Below are 20,115 nucleotides of genomic sequence, written 5' to 3' on the forward strand. Positions count from 1 at the left end.
AATGCCCTCTACCGTCAAATCTGCCCATCGGTCCATCTCTATCCTCATTCTCCATTTTGAACTGTCAACAAATTACTCAGACCCCCTGAAATCTATTTATCTGCTTCCTCTGACCTCCAGCCGCTCTTTGCTGTATTTCTTTAAAAGTAAAATTTCAAATATTTATATCTGTTTGGCTGGTACCAACTTCATCATCCCTTCTACCCTCCCCAGCTCATCTACCCACCTCTCCTCTCCTCTCATTACCACCTACCAGCCCCATCTTATTTAATAATAATAATAATAATAATAATAATAATAATAAAAAGTTCCCATTTTGGGGTTAAATACATCAGAATATAAATACAGACACTGTATTTGGGGCACTGAACAGATACAGATAGTGGCGTTGCGTTACACTCTGTGCAACCTCTGTTATATAGTGCGCAATTTACCAAACTTTCTTAACTATATGCAGGGTTGTTTTTTATTTTTTTAATGGCAGGTATTTCATTTAGTAAATTTGAGTTTGAGCAATAAGCAGTGTTCTGTATGGTCAAATTTACCTGAATGATCGATTTACCCTGATTTACACTGTCAACAAACCACTCCATACTCTGAAGCACTCGCACTCTGGAATAAACCAGAGATGAAAATTGCCCTAAAATAAACCGCTGCATTTCCTCATATGGAAATATTATATATGTGTGTATATATATATATATATATATATATATATATATATATATATATATATATATATAATTGCATTGATTGTGCATAATCTATTTGTCATGCATTATGAGACTCTACAGCTTAGGTGAATCATGTTTTGCGCAGATGAATGAAACAGCAGTTACTGTAAATGAAAAGCTATCATTATGGACAGGACGATCCCTTCAGGAATGTGAATATCTGGAGTTGTAGGATGTCTGCAAAAATCGGGCGTTATCTGAGGAAATTTCTTGTGATGGCTGTGTTAATCAGACGGGTTTTAAGGCGACTTGATGAATGTTCATCCGGGGATTTCCAGATTATGCCATTCCCGCGAAGCATCTGTTTGACTCCGCATGATTACACTTTCCAACTTCATTGAGCTTTGGTGAATTTTCCAACAGCTGCACTGGCGTGCGAATATTTAATTATTTGAATGATAATAACAGATTATCTGTGTCTGTTTCATAATTGGTAGTCTCATGTTTATCTTGTAATTTATGCATATTCAATTCTTGCATGCTTATATATATATATATATATATATATATATATATATATATATATATATATATATATATATATATATATATATATATATATATGTTACAATTATTGGGATCCCTATGAATCTATATGAGAAAAAATATATTTTTCTCATAAAAAAAGTATATTCCCATTGATATTTAAAAACTTTTAGTACAGCTGTGTGACTAGGAACAGGAAATTGTTCAACTAGGACTTCCTGTTACACAGGGGTATAAATATAAGGTAATGATGTGACTTCCCTATAAACACCCCTATATACACAAAACCCTCTGTGGACCGATTCAAAGGAAAGGCTTCATTTGTAACATGTACACTTTCCAAACAGATGTTTCCAAACTGGAAGAAAAGTGGCAGGGCTGGAAATATGAAGGAGAAGGTTATCTGCATAGAGTTTATGGGCGAGACCAAATCAAGTGATTTTCCCGAAACCTCTCCTGACTGTAGAGCCGGATAGCGTGGGGCTCTATAGAAAGAGCAAATAACAAAGGAGAACGGGGCCAGTTCTGTCTTGTACTGCAGTGAAGTGTAAAATACGCTGTCTGCATGGTGTTAGTGCAGACTGGTACGACAGGACCCATGATATAAAATTACAACTGAACCCAAATTTGTCTATCATAAAAATGAGTATTCCCATATTACCTTGTCAAAGGCCTTTTCAGCATCCAGCCATACCAGCACTTCAGTGGAAATGGAACTAGAAGAAAAAAGAATGTTAAGTAGTCTTCTGGTTGTAAAGAATGACTTGACAGGAGAGATTAAGCAAGCATTAACTGCTGCTGACAGCCAGATAAGATGGCGAGGATTATAACAACAGCATTTAAGAGACGTATCAGCATGTAGCTGCTCCAGAGATGGGGTCGTTTTTTCTTTTTTGGGTAGTATGGGAATTGATATATCCAATATTGGTCGGGGTAGAGAACCTTCATGAAAAGCTCCGTTGAATACTCCAGTTAACAGCGAGACCAGGGGAGTAGAGAACATTTTATTAAACAATATTTTATAAAAAAATAAAAGTGAATCCTTCATGTCTCATTGACTTTCCTCAGTTCTGGGATATGATAGTTGATCCAGAGGGTTTGGGGCATCGCATGCACGTGTCGAGTATTCCGAAGTTTAGAATAGACGTTCGATGTCAGCTATCTATATGTCTAATTTCATAAAGTCATCAGCAAACTTGTTGCCCCTTGGACATTATGAATTCTTCATCTGGGAGACAACACACACATATTCATACACTACGGACACTTTGGACACGCCAAGCAGCCTACTGCGTGTCTTTGGACCGGGGGAGGAAACCCCCGCAGCACAGGGAGAACACGCAAACTCCGCACACACAGGACCACGGTGGGAATCGAACCCCCGACCCTGGAGGTGTGAGGCGAACGTGCTGACCACTAAGCTACCTAATAGATAATCATATGTAGAAAAAAACAACAACAATCAAAACAAAACTGTAGCTCAGTGACTTAATTTTCTAAAAAATGAACCAGCTCAACATCTGTACCAGATCCTCTATTGTGGTTCATCCAATTACATGCCTGTATGCAAATTATTTACTCTGTGACAGCTCTTCGTACGGCGCTAGAAACATTACAGTATATATCAGAAAAGGGGAGCATTTCAGACTTTCACAGATTTTCCATTTCATTTAGCCTATTAGCAAACGGCCAACATGGATTGTTTAAAGAAAAGCCCAAGACTAAAACAGAGGGTTGAAAGATGATTGGATTCTCCCTGCATCAGATTCAAAACACATGCCTCATCTGTTTAGAGCTGATGGTGCTAGTCAAAAAAGTGCAATACAAAACGTAATCACTTCAAACTGATGTGTGTTTTATAGCCATAAACTAATCAGCAATGGTTACGCATTAAAAGGTAACTTGCCTCAGTAATATAGTAATATAAAAAGTAACAGACGGACTGATATTATCACCGGTCATTTAAAAATTTGAAAGAAAAAAAAATAAATAAAAAGGCAAGCAAACCTACATTATATGTGGCTTACTTCAACCCCCAGCCCCACTTTTTATTCTTGGCCTCTTTTTTTTTTTGGCACAGAAATGACTTAAATAATCCTCATGACCCAAGGCAAGCAAGAACTCTCCTGCCATGGCATGTCAGAGCAGGAAATCCCATACTGCCAGGCAGGAGGTGATGCATACAATCCGCCCCACAAAGGCCATGTGGGTGTGTGTGTGTGTGTGTGTGTGTGGGGGTGGGTGTGTATCCGCGCAGAATTGTGGATAGCGGGTTAAGCTTTGTAAGAGGGGAGCGGATGAAAGATAGCCAGCTACAGTGTGTGTGTGTGTGTGTGTGTGTGTGTGTGTGTGCGCAGGTTGGACTTTGTAAGGGGGAAGCGGACGGAAGATGGCCAGCTGCACGGAAACAGAACTAATCCTTAAACTGTACGTGTTACTTTTGCCTCTGTGTTTTATCTTGGCATCGTTTATCCTGATTATTCATCGTATTCATTTATTTAATCCACGGAATGGATTGGATATATGTTTCCCACAGTTTAAAGTTTAATCTTTGCTCAGAGTACAACAAAGTTCCTGTTAAAACCCTTTATAATTCACAGAGGGAGGACAGCGGTCATAAAAAGGATCCTCTTCTGTATTGTGCAGGGAGACTCTGGTTTTCAACCTCTGGCCTCTAATAAGTATGGAAAAAATTATGCTCTTCATTATTAAAATGGTGAATATTCTAATTAAATTCCATACTGTATATCTTTATATATATATATATATATATATATATATATATATATATATATATACACACACACACAGTATACACTGTATATATATATAGCAACGTTCTTACGTAAATCATGAAAGTGAAATATTTACAGAGACAAATTGATCCTAAGTCTCCATGAGATACGCCGTAGTACTTTTTGGCAAATATCACAGCAGTGTGATTTGGCAAACTGGACCTCACATCACCTCACACCTGGACCGGAGGACAGATTGAGTAATGCGCCGCTCTTCTTATTCGACTCGTTCTATTTTTCCTCTAACCCACGTTCTTCTCTTCACTTAATGGGCCTCATGTGTCACGCTGGATACATACACATTTATCCTCAAAGTGTTTGCAGGAGTGTTTACCGAGCGCTCCTCAGTTTGTGTACATTTAAGTATAACGAGACTCACTACTGTGCACATTGGTCGATTGGCTTGAAATTGTATAAATACAGATGAATTACCGCAGTTTTATAAGTTTAAATAACGTAATGAAACAATCCCAAACAACTCCATACTTGAAACATAGTCATGGACAAACGTAGACTGGCCGGTCAGTTAGAACAAAGAAATGGCACCCTATAAAATGAGGAAGAGTCAAGGTCTCAGCGTACTTAGTGCAGAGACTGTGAGGACTGCATGAAGATAAAACCACTTTTTCAAGCTTACGAGCTTATGTAGACTCAAAGGTTTAATATTGGCTGTCATGCACGATGCACGTGGCGCTATTACAATTTCCCAACAACCTCCACGACTACTTCAACCTTTTTTTTTTTCCTTTTTAAAAAAAAAAAATATATATATAAATCTGCTGGATATTTTTAGTCCAGTTTGGCCAAAACATTCATACAAACCTAATTCAAATACGGATAAATGAAGTCCAGTTTTTCCACTGCCCTTTACCGCTGCAGTCTCCCTGAAAAAAGAAGGTAGAGAAGGAATATAAGGTTTGATAATCATTTACTATGTTCTGTCAGCGCACGGTGGCTTAGCATTAGCACGTTCGCCTCACACCTCCTGGGTCGGGGGTCTGATTCCCACCGTGGCCCTGTGTGTGTGGAGTTCGCATGTTCTCCCTGTGCTGCGGGGGTTTCCTCTGGGTACTCCGGTTTCCTCCCCCAGTCCAAACACATGCATGGTAGGCTGATTGGCGTGTCTAAAGTGTCCATAGTGTATGAACGGGTGTGTGATTGTGCCCTGTGCCCTGCGATGGATTGGCACCCTGTCCAGGGTGTATCCCGCCTTGTGCCCCATGCTCCCTGGGATAGACTGACCCTGAAAAGGATAAAGCGGGATAGAAGATGGATGGATGTTCTATCAGTGACACTATAAAATCTTGAAAGTGTGCAGACACACTAAAACCTGAAATTGATTGATTAATGGTAAATTGCATGTGAGCAAATGTCACTTAATGTGTTTATATTTATAAATATATATTTAATATTTACTAAGTACAAGTCATTCCAGGATTGTGTTATCAGTGCACGTGCTAACATTAACTGCTGTGAAATAAGGGTGAATTCAGTATATACAGCACACACAGTATATACAGATGAATGCAAATATTTACATCCCCTGTGGTTTCTGGGAGGAAGAAAAGTGGAAATACACACAGTAAAATCCCCAGTGTTGAATTAACACCTAGAGTGTTGACCCAACTCTTTCATTTGTGACCAAATGGACACTGTAGGTGTTAATTTAACACTGGGGCTTTTGCTGTCTTCCTCTATAATACAATTTATCTAGAAATCAAAAAATATGTTTGTTTGTTTTTTTGATACAATGCTTAATATAAATGCTCCATGTACAAGAACCCCAAAATAAATAAAGAAAGTTTTCCTGTTACTTTCCGAACCTTGCTCCGAGGCTGGAAGCTGTTATAAAGTTGCAAACATCTAAACTGACATCAATTAGATCATGTTTCACTATTGTTATCATAACGTGCTGGTCTGTTGGTCGTGTCAGTGCTAGAACACCTGCGAGACTTTATTTTTTGTCTCATAGATGGGCAATTCGACGAAAATGTCAACCATATCGTGGAAAAATAAAGTTGCGAGGACAGGAACAAACCAAATTCTAAAATGTTCATTTGACGGTGGGCTTAGTGGTTAGCACGGTCGCCTCATACCTCCGGGGTCGGGGGTTTGGGGGTTTCCTCCCCCAGTCCAAGGACATGTATTGTAGACTGATTGCCATTTCCAAATTGTTTGTAGTGTGTGATTGCGCCCTGCGATTGGTTGGCACCCCATCCATGGTGCCCTGATATAAGCTCCAGGCTCCCCATGACCCTGTGTAGGATAAGTGTCACTTAAAATGGATGGATGTTTGTGCTGTATATCACTGTATTGTATAACTTCCTGTTGAATTATAGAGATTGTTCAAACAGGTCATACCCATGTCACTTCCATAACACCAGTTTCTCCTCAATGAAGCATTCCCAAAACAAGAAATCCATTTTCAAATCTGTACATTTTGTGTTCATTCAACTCTCCTCCATGTTCCTGTTCCACGTTTGATACGTTCTACGACGGCCTTTGAAATTCACAGAGTTTGTAGAAAATGTGTCTCCCCGAAGCGGTTTGTTCTTTTGCTGTCCCATCCATAACACTGATAGACTGCTGTGCGTTTAAAACAGAAATCAAAGAATGAGCTTTTAACCTTTGTCTGCATTGTCCTCAAGAGGTTAAATGGCAACATATGCTAATCGACTCATTGCACGTCCTAAGCTCCACGGTTTAATATAAATTTCCTTGTCTTCATTTTGTTGGCAGCGTGTGCACACTTTTAAACTCAACTATACAATATGAACGAACATAATCGTGTCCTGTTTGGCTTCACCTCGTGTCCCAGGTTCACCTTGTCCGTGGTTCGGGTAATCATTTTTGCGCCCGTGTCTCATGTGCGTCGTTGTAATTCGTCTAATCGTGGCTCAGTCGTTCGGTGTATGAATATCGCTCTGATTCTTTGCAGACGTTTGAATCTGCCTGGCTGCATTTCTAAATTCGAGTTATCATGGAATTGTACGATGTTTTTATATAGTACAAAACTAGTCGATTAGCTCGACGTTATGCTGCAGAGAGAATGCTACATCCATTTGTTGTCATTGTTATCCTACACTTAAGAAATTGATTCGCTGCTTAATGGTTAAGATATGGGATTATCCAACCAAACATGTGCATCAGCATTGTCTAGCACTGGTAAAAATCCTTAGATACTCAGATATTAATTAGCATGTCATTTCATAATCCAACCCGAGACAGTGCTAATAGCTAATACATGATGTGGCCTGTTTTTTTAGTGTTTAAAGAAATAAAATAAAGGTGTATGTCTTTCGCAGTAACCCCATGATAGCCTTTACACGGACTATGGAAGGTCAAACTGTTTTGCTTGCTTAAGCATAAAATGAGGCAAAATAATGAGGGAATATAATCGTTATAAACTTTTTCAGATTTCAAGTTCATTTTCGTTTATTCACATCAGATAAAAATTTTTTTTTGCCATCAACACAAATCCACCCTCGGAATCTAAAAAGTAGCTCCTCTTAAATTCAACTGACAAAATTTGTCAAATCTGATATGCTAGCTTTTAATCTTCCAGCATGAGGCTTGGTGGCACTGCAGTCATGTGGGAAAGCTATTTTTAAGCGATCAGAGGAAATGCACACTTTATAGAAAGCATGTGTGTGGCTGCATCTCTCAACAACCGCGAGCTGACAGCCAAAAACGCGTCACAAAATGAATCAGAACGCACAGCACGTTAAAACGCGATTCCTTGCAGCTCTCGAGAAATGCACAGGAAAACCACAGCAGGTTTTTTTTTTTTTTTTTTTTTTAAATTTTTTTTTACTTTTAAAGACCGCCAAGCTATTCAGTGATGACACGCTGACAGATTTCTGCAGTTGGCAGCTGGAGTAAAGGAGGCTTTTGTTTTGGTGGGGAGATCACCACAGTATGTACTGTATCTGTACAAATCAGTCCTCGGAATAAAAAAAATAAATAAATAAAAAAAATTTGGACGTGGAAAGTAATGTTTTTCCATTAGGTTTTAAGTTGTTTTATGGATTCTAACGTGTGCCTTGAATATTTCCATGCCTCCATATAGCATCCAGCCAATAAATGTCCTCTGGATGTGCTAATAGGAGAACTCTTTATTGAAAAGTAGGACTTGTGCGGATTGTGAAAAATAACTTACATTAAAGGGAAATTCCACTCTGAACCACTTGCGTATTAATCTTTATAATTAACATGATCTTCAGTGGCGTCCAAGGTTTATGTAATGACTAAGATTACCAAGATTTTGTAAATACGTTTTAGTTTGAACCTCTTTCATTGACACATACCGTATGTATATTTTTCTTTTGGTCAACAGTTCGCTACATTACCCACAATGCTGTTCGACTACCTCCTGACTGGGATTTTGCCCGGTACGTTATCTTTACATAAAGAAAGCAGTGGAGCAGCGCTTTCATCCTTCGGTTTGTCCAGCGCTCTCAACTCGTCATCTGTACACTACGCCCAAACACATCAGCTTCCAAAACGTAAACGTTCACGCTAATACCGCCGTGCCATCCCATCGCACTCGTCATCTTAAAGATCCAGCTGAGTCGAGTCGTTCCCGTGACTCAGTGCCACGAATCTGTTTTGCTTTCTGGAACGTCGAGTCCATCCACTACTTCTACACTCACTGGGTTTCTCATTAACATGACATTGGATGGCTTTGGAAAATGATTGAGGAAAAGAAGCTCTGAGAGCAAAACATGACCAATATATCCCTGCTGCTATGTTTGAGATTGGATTATTTATCCTATTTACATCAGAGTAGCACACAACCACTAAGTTTTCACAGGAATATTCTCGAATACAGCACCAAACAAAGTAATCAGTACCAGATTCACTATTCGTATCACAAATAGTTCAATAAAAACCTATTTAATGTGTTTCAAAGTAGAGTTTTCCTTTAAATGCCTCATTAGTAAGCTCGCTTCAAACCTGATGCACATAAAGTAAAAGATATTGGACCGCTGATGATGATAGCAGAGGTGGCACCAAAAGTGGCTGATGTTTTTAATGATATTTAATCAAATATGAGCTACTAAGGATTGTTAAACTAGATATCATGTGCCCCAACAAATATTGCAAGTACAACATGTAGGATATTTGCTTAAAGTACAAATTAAGCAAATATCCTACAAAGGGTCGTGGGGGAATCTGGAGCCTTTCCCAGGGGGACTAGCAGAGCAGAGACCCTGGAGGAAACCTGAACCCCCCCCCCAACCACGTCAGTCCCGTCCGTAATTGCCTGAACTGCTGGGTCACCATCCCAGCAGTTTGAAAATTGTGAAATGCCAGCTTGCCCCAGTTCTCCGGTGGTCCCGGGTGATAAGATCATGTTTTGCTTTAGCTCCATAGCATGCAACTCGCTAATCATCAAAAGCCTTTTTAATGATGAAAAGCTCATAATTCTTGTTTATCGGTGTGCTTTCTCATTGCAAAAGTTGTTATATCTGGCATAGAGGTCTTCTTAAGGTTCTTAAAAAAAAAAAAAAACATGGTTATAAACATTAATCATATCCATATGATTGTTTTTTTTATTATTATTATAATACATCAATGAGATCCAAGAGCTGCAAGCCCTGCAATTTTGCTCTCCTTTTTATATCATACATTTATAGCATGGCTAAACCAAAACGGGGAAAAAGTACAAAGTGCAATAAGACTAAAGTTCAAGGTGTAACATTATCCATCATACTCAGACAGGCAGTTATATAAATAACAACCCAAAGTGTTACATATTTGCCTCCTCACATATTTATCGATTGATATAGGAAACATTAAATAATGTTTTTTTTTTTTTTTTAGTTTTTTTTTTTTTTAAACTACAATCGTTGCCATTCATCTGTGATAACTTACTACAATCAGAAGCATCTGTTCTCTTCTATAAGTTCGAAATGACAAATTGTCTGTGTGTTCATACCTCAGTAATGCATTCAAGACGGCAAACTACTCTTCCAAAGGAAAATGAATGTCCTTCCAAGTAAGGATGAACAAAACATACACCAGAATACACACTGTAATGAATACACTTACTCGTTTGGATGTGGTTATAGACGATAAATTCACTGAACTGTTTTCAGAGTCATCGGACAGATTTTGTGCAAATAGAACTTCTTATTTCAGTGCACTGCAAATGAAAATGAACTTTTTGGACACATGTGAAATTGCTAATGAATTGCCAGAGCTTGGTGTGTCAGTGCTCAAAGGATTTGTCCCAAACGCTGCCCTGGATGGAATCGCTGAAGGAACAGCACAAAAACATCTTAGCACAGCGCTACAAACTCCAGAGATGGAATCTGTGACTTGTTAAGAGAAAATTACATTTCACTGATTTCTTCATTCGTCATGACGGTTATTATATAAGAGCTCGTGATCTACCGAACAGGAGCCAATCGGATTTTCAAGAGTCACCACAGCAATTAATCAAGTCCAAAAAAAAAAAAAGACTGCTTCAGGGTGTTCTCCCTGGGGTTTTTTTTCTCTCTCTCTCTCTCTCTCAGACGTCTAGTTTTCTTTAACCTCCCTAAAAACACAATGAGTATGTAATCGTACATGCATGTGCATGCTCTGCAATGTACCTGCATCCCATCCAGGGTGTACGCTGTCCTCGCACTCAGTTTCCCCGAATCCACTGCAAGTGAACGATTGGTTCCTCTGGAAAGACGACTGACAGAAGTCTCTATTTCTCTACAAACTCTCAACTCCAGTTTGTATCCATATATTAAATCTTAACATTTTGGATACATATAAAACGCACCTACTTTATACTTCACCGTATAGATCAGATAGTAAAGGACATTAAAATTGTGGCTGCGAAAGTAAAAACAATCTTACCGGTCCATTGGTCTGGGAATACGCGCTGGATGGGATTTCAGTCCATCACGGGGCTAAACACCATGCATAAAGACATTTACACACTCATTCACACCTAGGGGTAATTTAGCATAGCCAATCCACCAGCATGCATGTTTTTGGGAGGGAGGGGATAACCGGAGAACCCTAAACAAACCCACGCAGACATGGGGAGAACATGCAAAGCTCCACAGAGATAGTAAGCCGAGGTCAGGATCGAACTGGGGAACCTGCAGTCTTTGAGGCTGGCTCCAGATTCTTTGAACTTGGCTCCAGCTTCATAACTTTCAGTCCTCTCTGAAACTACTGGGACGGCAAGGCCAATTCATTTGTTTGTGCTAAACACCAAAGACATTTGGGTTTGGGTTTGAGATCAAAAGATGGATTATTACCCCCCCACACACACACGCCCGATAAAGTCCTTTATTGAATTGGTAGTGTGTTTTGGATCATTGCCTTACTGCATGATCAAGTTCCACTTCTCTGTAAATTAGCAGACGAAATAATCCTGTAAACATCTGAATTCATTCTGCTGCTACCATCATGAGTTACATCATCGATAAAGATTTGTGAGTCAGGTCTAGAAGCGGCCACGCGAGCCCAAGCCATGACGCTACCTCCACCATGTTTCACAGACGAGCTTGTATGTTTTGGATCATGAGCAGATCCTTTCCTTCTAAACACTCTGGCCGTTCTATCACTTTGCTAAAGGTCAATCTTGGTTCCAGAACTTTTGCCCAGACTGTACTTTCCTGCTCATATATCATAAGTATATCAGCTGCTGCTCTATATTCTTTCTCTCTGAGTGCCTACAAGCGCGGGTGCTATTACCTCATGACAGAAATACAGTGCGAAATGAAATGCAGGCACTTATCATTTTGCTCTGAGATGCTTCGACTTTCTAGTATTTATTACCCAGTAAGTGCTGAAACCTTAACGCATCACTATATACAGATTTAGCCTCAGGACATACTTTACGCCTTAGCAGGCTGTCGATGTGTAAAGGTCTCAGTGTGAACCCGATAAGACATGGATGAATCTGCAACAGACATCATGATTTTTTAAGTAAGAGTAAGGCCTAAGAGTAGAATCTTAGAAAAGTATTCATTCACTAATTCAAAACTATTCGCGAATCATGCGGTAGCAGCATGATACATAAAAACATGCAGATATAGGTCAAAAGCTTCAATAAACTTTTACACCAAACATCAGAATTGGAGATGGGGGAGGGATTGTGATCTCAGCGACTTTGTCCATGATATGTTTGTTGGTGCCAGAGAGGCTGGTTATAATATTTAAGAAACATATGATCTTCTGGGATTTTCTTGCATGACGACGTATGTTTTTTTTTCCTAAAATATGACTGGCACTGTAAGAACAAATGAGCCACAGCAAGGGGGCTTGTTTAGCAGCGCCCGCACAATTCCAGTAATTTACAAGTGACTTCTGGAGAATTGTCTGCACTCTTATTTAAAAAATAAAATAATCAACAACAAAAAATGTCAGGAACGATACGCTAGGTCTGTTCCAGCCACGTTTCAGTGGTGAGAGAATCCTGTTTTGGCTCTGGCTCATCTTGAAGAGAAAATAATTGTCATCAGCTATTCAACACCAGATGGCTGACTTGTCCTTTATAATCATAATGCCGATCAAACTGAGAAGGCAGATGTTGTGCAGAACATTTTCTGTTGTCAGAAAACATTGATAAACAATACCAAGACTCTTACGTCATTCATGTAAATAATCAATAGATTGTTAGACTCATAGCCCCAACGGGATTACACATCTCCTCTCAACATTTTCCAGGAGAAGATCCTGATTCAGATAGAAGCAAAATTTGTTACTCTTGTCGTGCCGAGGCATACTGTGGAAATTCGATTCTTACCAACGGATCAGATTCTCACTGTGGAAACCAGATGCTTACCAACATACGACGTGAAGATATGCTGATGCTGTGTTTTCATGCCTGGAGCTTGTAAAACGGGTTCAATGGCGTACCGAGGCATCGGGCGTTTCCCGATTTTCCCATTTCACACAGTATTGTTTAATTAATAAGTGTAAGCCTTGTTAACTAAAGATTCATGTGAAATTGTCTGTAAACCTGACGAATTTGTTATGAAAATGCTAATGCACAAATGAATGCATTTGTTGTTGCAGTGGTGGCTCAAGTCCTTAACTTGGCTCTACAGGTGTCATATCATGGAATACCATGCACTCTGACCCCGGCTTCCTAACAAGCTAGGATGTGTGATTCACTGTGCTTGTAATTAGATATGTAATATAAGAAGGCTACGATAAAAGGAAAGCTATGGTAACCCAAATAAGCACTCTTTACAACCATGGTGAACAGAAAAGCATCTCAGAACATACAACACTTCGAACCTTGAGATAGATGGGCTACAACAGTTGAAGACCACCTTGGGTTCCGCTCCTGTCAGCCAAGAACAGGGATCTGAGGATTCAGTAGGCGCAGTTTCACCCAAACTGGAGAGCTGATGACTGGGAACAGATCAGACAACTTTATAAAAAAAATAAATAAATAAATAAATAAATAAACCAACTTGTTCAGTTTTCAACCAGCAATATCCAGATTACTCAAATGTATATGATAACAGCATACTATGATATTCCGTGTCTCGAAAGAAATCTGGTAAGTCTCAGTGTTTAAGTCTAAGCTTAAAACGTATTTGTTTACTCAAGCCTACCCTGACTAGATTCTGTTCTACTACTTCGCAGTCATAATGATCTTTTTTCTCCCTCTCTCCTTTTGCTGAGCCCCCCACGAATTTATGGAGATACTAGAGATCCAGATCCTTTCTGCCTCTGGATGGAGCTCAAATCTTCTCTAATTCCAGACTGCTGGGACTACGGCTGCTCCTAACGCCATACAGACTTCATATGAATCCATAATGAACTTTTTCACACTAACTGTTGTTACCCAGATGAGGATGGGTTCCCTTCTGAGTCGGGTTCCTCTCAAGGTTTCTTCCTCTTAAAACATCTTAGGGAGTTTTTCCTCGCCACCGTCGCCACTCAGTGGCTCGCTCAGTTGGGATAAATTCGCACCTTTAATATCTGTATACCGTGTTGATATTTCTGTAAAGCTGCTTTGAGACAATGTCTACTGTAAAAAGCGCTGTACAAATAAAATTGAATTGAATTGAATTGAATTAAAGACAACCGGATTTTATTGCAATAATCTGGTTCATCTGCAAAGCCGTCCTTCAACCTTTTGCAAAAAAAAAAAGCTCTTGGGGAAAAAAAAAAAAGAAGCTTTTGGGAACTGATGGAAAAGCAAGAAAGTATAATGTCAAATCAAAGACTTGGAAATTGTACCTACTGTATAAACTAATAGTGCAGGCGTTAAACGGTCCATTATGGAAGAGGAGCCTGAGGTTACAATTTGGATAAAGCAGTTCCAGAAGTTTGATGCAAGAAATTTTGAATAATTACTCCAGTAATTTTGAACGCCACGCATTGCACAACTTCAGAAGTGCAATAAACACTCTTAACTACTGAAAACGAGCACCAGCTGTAGGCAAGGTCTGAATAAGCAAATAATGAGTAACGTGAAAAAGACATTTGTCGGCAGAATGTACTTCCTTACCCATGAATGGGAGGGATTAACCACCTGGAGTATCACATTTACATTCAGATTTATTCATTTACAAACGAGAAGTGAGTTCAAAACCTGTTTCAAGCATAATGCCATTAAACGAGATGCCAGTAAGGCAAAATTTCCAGTTTATGAATACACATTTTCGAAAGGCCTCTAAGCTTGCTCGTGCCTTCACCTTCCCCGTGGGAAACTGGTGTTAAACAAAAAAAGGTTGACAAGGTGCGAATGGCTCAAAAACAGCTCCTGTCGGTTGTGTTCCTCGCTTTGATTGGGTTCACCTGTTTTGTGTTCTTTTGCTTACTCATAGTGTGGCGTTCCTTTCTTCATTTCTTCCGGCGATTTGTGGTTTGTCCTCAATAAAGTTCACGCAGATTTTACACACTCATTTCATATCTGCGGAAGAGGCCATGAGAAACTTTCATCTGAGTGTGTTTAGCTGCCATGTGATAAACCAGCAGCAGTTTTGAAAACACGCAAACAGTTTCAGAACAGATGGATTCCTCTGTGAGTCAGCTCCTTAGAGGAAGTACATACTATCTTCACCCTCCCTCATTGGTAGCTGTCATGCGAAGAAGACTTTATTTGTCACATATATATTACAACACAGTGAAATCCTTTTTCGCATATCCCAGCTTGTTAGGAAGCTGCGGTCAGAGCGCAGGGTAGGTCGTGATACAATGCCCCTGGAGCAGATAGGGTTAAGGTCCTTGCTCAAGGGCCCAATAGTTGCAGCTTGCCTGTGCTGGGGCTTGAACCCCTGACTTTCTGATCAGTAAAAGGACAGAACTAGCCAGTGGGTATGAATTGGCAATGACTAAAATTAAAAAAAAAAAAAAAAAGGAATATAATCCCCTGCCCCCGCCCAAAAATAAATAAATAAATAAATAGAATAAAACTAGATACCTACCCAACTAACACCAGCTTCACTGGTTAACTATCTGACATGACAAGCCACATCTTACATCATACAGATGTTTACCCATGGAGCTAATGCAGCTGCTCATAAGATGTTAATTATAACCATACAAGCCATAGGTTAAATCCCAAACCACTCATTACTGGGCATGTGGTGCACTACATATGGTGTAAAGGCTAAAGGATTAATCCATATGCAGTCGTGTAGAATTAAGAAATTGAAAAACAGTCATTTTTAATGAATTCATTCATTTGCGTTTATTAACCTACATGCACCATTTCCCTAAACTCACCAAATGCAGTAATGTGTACACAGTATTCTGTATACCACATCAATCTGTCTGCGTTTCACTGACTAATACAGTGATACCTGATTTCATACAGATGATTAGCGGTTAGCACGTTCGCCTCACACCTCCAGGGTCGGGGGTTTGATTCCCACCGTGGCCCTGTGTGTGAGGAGTTTACATGTTCTCCCCGTGCTGCGGGGGTTTCCTCCGGGTACTCCGGTTTCCTCCCCCAGTCCAAAGACAAGCGTAGTGTATGAATGGGTGTGTGAGTGTGTATGTGATTGTGCCCTGCTATGGATTGTGCACCCTGTCCAGGGTGTACCCCGCCTCATGCCCCATGCTCTCTGGGATAGGCTCCAGGTTCCCCGTGACCCTGAAAAGGAGTAAGCGATATAGAAGATGGATGGATGGTTAGGCTCAGAATAGGGTTCATGATAGGATTTGGGACTATTTTAAAGAAAATAGGAAGGAAAAGTCCCTTCTCTGATTAGTATGTGGTGCAGATGTGACCGTGTGAATACACTTTGGCACAGAAGTGAACTTGAATGCTGGCTGCTGTGCTGCTTAATTAGGCAAGGCAAGTTTTTTTTTTTTTTTTTCCTGCATTATGCCAGTAGCATCACCAGTGCTTCCAAACCCACAATATCCTGGTCCAATGTCCAAAGTCCCGGTGTCCTGGATTTAAACGATTCAAATATTTTTGCTAATTTATTGCAGCAATATAACTTTTTTATTTCGGAAATTTTCATCAACAGAACATACTAGGTCCAAGTTGAAGAAACTTATAAACGTTTATTTATAAGTTACTAGTTTTTTTAGCGATTGCATTTTGGATGAAAACCATTCGATTTAAGTAACCGGTGATGTAGGCTAATAACAATAAGAACTCAATAATGCTTTTAAATGCTTCTTTGATAATAGCGAGTTGTGATTTCCACTACTGTAACTAAATACAAACAAACATGACAGACCCAGGCTATGCTTCACAGACCCCACAAGTGCTGTAAGAGTTCTGACACTATTTACTGTTATTTTAACATAAATCACAACGTATGTGCTCTCCCAAATGGATTTGATGGAAAAAAGAACACAGTAATAACACCCCCATTCATTCATTCATTCATTCATTTCTCTTCAGTGAGTGCTTTATCGTACTCTGGGTCACGCTGGATCAAGATACTCTCCCGGGAACGCCGGAAGTGAGGCAGTAATACACTCTGTCCTAATTTTGCGAGGCGGTAGGAAACCCACATGGACAGTACGTAACAAGGAACACTCCAGGACACTGAAAGACACTCAATCAGGGGTTTATTGAACACACAGAGGAGTGAGAAACACAACTAGAAATAAACAACAGGAACGACAAAGACAGGGCCAGATAGATGAGGCTAACGCTATATTGCTAATGCTAACACTAATGCAAACGCTAATGCAAAGGTTAATGAGGGGGTTAGCTGATGCTAAAGCTAAACAAGGTAACAGAAATCTACAAGTCAACAAAAACAAGTCAGACATACATGGAGATATTTCAGTTTTACATCGAAACATTCTCCATTTCTCTTGACAGAAAGAAAAGATGGAGCTTTCAGTCGAGAAATTCGAGTCAAGGGGTGGCAATATAATAATATCAGAGAGTTCAAAACACCTAGGCCACTGTCAATCATTGCAAATTCTTATATGAATTGGCTTATCTGCCCTTTTTATTGGGGGTGGGGGTTGGACAGAAGGCTCTTTAAGCATAGTTTTGAGGGATATCTTGTAGCAATTCTTTACCGCAATCATTTAAGTATGATCTTAAGAAATGGCTTCTTAACTATCAACAATGTTAAGACTGATGTTCCTCCTATTATTATTATTATTATTATTATTATTATTATTATTATTATTATTATTATGATTTGTTTTTTTAACCCATATCAATACATATCAATCATGTTTTTTAACCTATTGTATAACACGTGTTGTTTAAGTGTTATAATTTCTGGTAGTATGATTATTATTGTTTCATGCCTAATGACATCTGGCAAAGGGACTACCAATGAAAATTAGCCTTTGGGCTAACTCGGGTACATTTACATTTATGAATGTTGATTAATGTACACTGTCCCTTTTCGAAATAAATAAATAAATATATATATATATATATATATATATTTTTTTTTTTTTAATAACAGCGTACTTCAAAGTTAAAACGCGGTGGTATTATGCAAAATACATAAAGGTTGTCAGGTCTGAAGTGGAGACCCTGTAGGTAAGGTTAGGCTGTTACACAAGGTGTTAGGACTAGGAAGTGTCGTGACAGCTGGTCGCAATATTGATTGGGAGGCCTAAAAAAATCCTCTACCCGTCAGTAACTCGGCTGTATTGTCATGAACATTTGAGCCTTGTAGCATAAGGTCTGAGCACAAGCATGAAACTATTACACAAATGTGCATAGGAACAGATACTACAGTTTAACCCAATGGCAGAAATATCCTGTTGCAGTGCCAAGAGTTTTGCAGATTCTTGTTGTTTTGCTCCAGGATGAGTGATTGATCAAATAAAAAAGTAATGGATCATTCATTATATACAGCTTTAGCCTAGAGTCATGCTTACTTTCCAAGGAAGCTGTCAGTGTGGATGTGAAGGATATACAACCCCAATTCTGAGAATGTCGGGACAGTATGGAAAATGCAAAAAATAAATAAATAAATAAAATAAACAAAGATCCACATGAAAATACAATTATTTAACGTTTTACTTTGTGAATTTAATTTATTTTTGAAAATATACACTCATTTCAAATCTGATGACTGCAACACACTCCAAAAAAGTTGGGACAGTCGACTGTTTAGCGCTGTGTAACATCAGCTGTTTCTTTTAATAACACTTATTAAGCGTTCGGACGCTGAGTGAAGACTCCAGTTGGTTAAATTTAGCAAGCAGAATTTACCCCCATTCATCCATTATGCATTTCTTCAGCTGCGCAACTGTACGCGGCCTTCGTTGACTTATTTTGCGCTTCATAATGCGCCACACGTTCTCGATCGGAGACAGGTCAGGACTGTAGGCCGGCCATGCTAGCAGCCGCACTCTCTGCTTACGCAACCATGCGCTTGTAATCCGGACAGAATGTGGTTTGGCGTTGTCCTGCTCTGGATGGCAGCGTATGTTGCTCCAAAATATGTGCATATCTTTCTGCATTAATGATGCCCTCATAGTTGTGCAAGTTACCCCTGCCATGTGCACTGACACGCCCGCATACCATGACAGACGCTGGCTTTTGGACCTGACGCTGATAACAGCTTGGACGGTCCTTTTCCTCTTTGGCCCGGAGAACACGACGGCTGTGTTTTCCAAAAACTATTTGAAATGTCGACTCGTCGAACCATAAAAGACGATTCCACTGTGCTACTGTCCATCTCAGATGAGCCCGAGCCCAGAGAAGTGGGCGGAGCTTCTGGACAGTGCTGATGTACGGCTTCTGCTTTGCATAGTAAAGCCTTAACTTGCATCTGTGGATGCAGCGGCGAATGGTGTCGACTGACAAAGGTTTACCAAAGTATTCCCGAGCCCATGTCAGGATCTCATTACAGACAGTGACGGTTTTTAAGACGGTGACGTCTGAAGGATCGGAGATCACACGCATTCAGGAGTGGGTTTCGCCCTTTCCCTTTACGCACCGAGATTTGACCGGATTCCTTTAATCTTTTAGTTATATTGTGTACTGTAGAAGGTGAAATGCCCAAAATCCTCTCGATTTGTCTTTGGGGAATGTTCTTCTCAAAGTGTTGGATTATTCGCTGACGCATCAGTTGGCAGATTGGCGAGCATCGACCCGTCCTTGCTCTTGAAGGACGAGGCCTTTTTTGAAGGCTCCTTATATACCATGATTACACGATCGCCTCACCTGTTTCACATCACCTTCTTATTTCTTGTAACTTGTCACACCGCTATTGATCATAAATTGCCCCGTCCCGAGGTTTTTGGAATGTGTTGCATGCATCAATTTCAAAATGAATGTTTACCTTCAAAAAACTATGCAGTTGATTTGGTAAAGCATCAGATACCTCGTCTTTATACGTTTTTTTTTTTTAATTCAAGTCACAGTACATTTACACATCACTCCTCTTTATTAGCATTTCCCATACTGTCCCAACTGTTCTATAAAAAAAAAAAAAAAAAAAAAAAAAAAAAAGGGACAGTCATTTCAAATAAATAAAAAAGTCGTATGTTTAAAGTGATTATATTCTTTTGTTTATGCATTTTTATTTAGCTAGGACTATAGATGTGTATAAATCATTCCATATCATTTATCTATTCATTTCATAATTGAGATTTGTTTGTTTTGTTTGTTTATTTATTTGTTTTTTTTTTTCTGATATTTTATCTACAATAGATATACAACCCCATTTCCAAAAAAG

At 39.4% G+C, this 20,115-nt stretch overlaps 1 long non-coding RNA gene across 2 annotated transcripts; it reads left to right on the forward strand.

The window, feature by feature from the left end:
- Nucleotides 1-3,380: 3,380 nt before the first annotated feature.
- LOC108277519 (uncharacterized) lies at nucleotides 3,381-14,048 on the forward strand. 2 transcript variants are annotated; one of them, XR_008398257.1, is made up of 3 exons: nucleotides 3,381-3,647; nucleotides 3,821-3,936; nucleotides 8,352-14,048. It is a non-coding gene; the product is annotated as an uncharacterized LOC108277519 (long non-coding RNA). The 2 variants fall into 2 exon arrangements; XR_001815129.3 differs by having other exon boundaries at nucleotides 3,821-3,901.
- The last annotated feature ends 6,067 nt before the right edge of the window (nucleotides 14,049-20,115 follow it).

Source organism: Ictalurus punctatus, chromosome 17 (genome assembly GCF_001660625.3).
Source record: "Ictalurus punctatus breed USDA103 chromosome 17, Coco_2.0, whole genome shotgun sequence".
Taxonomy (NCBI): Eukaryota; Metazoa; Chordata; class Actinopteri; order Siluriformes; family Ictaluridae; genus Ictalurus; species Ictalurus punctatus.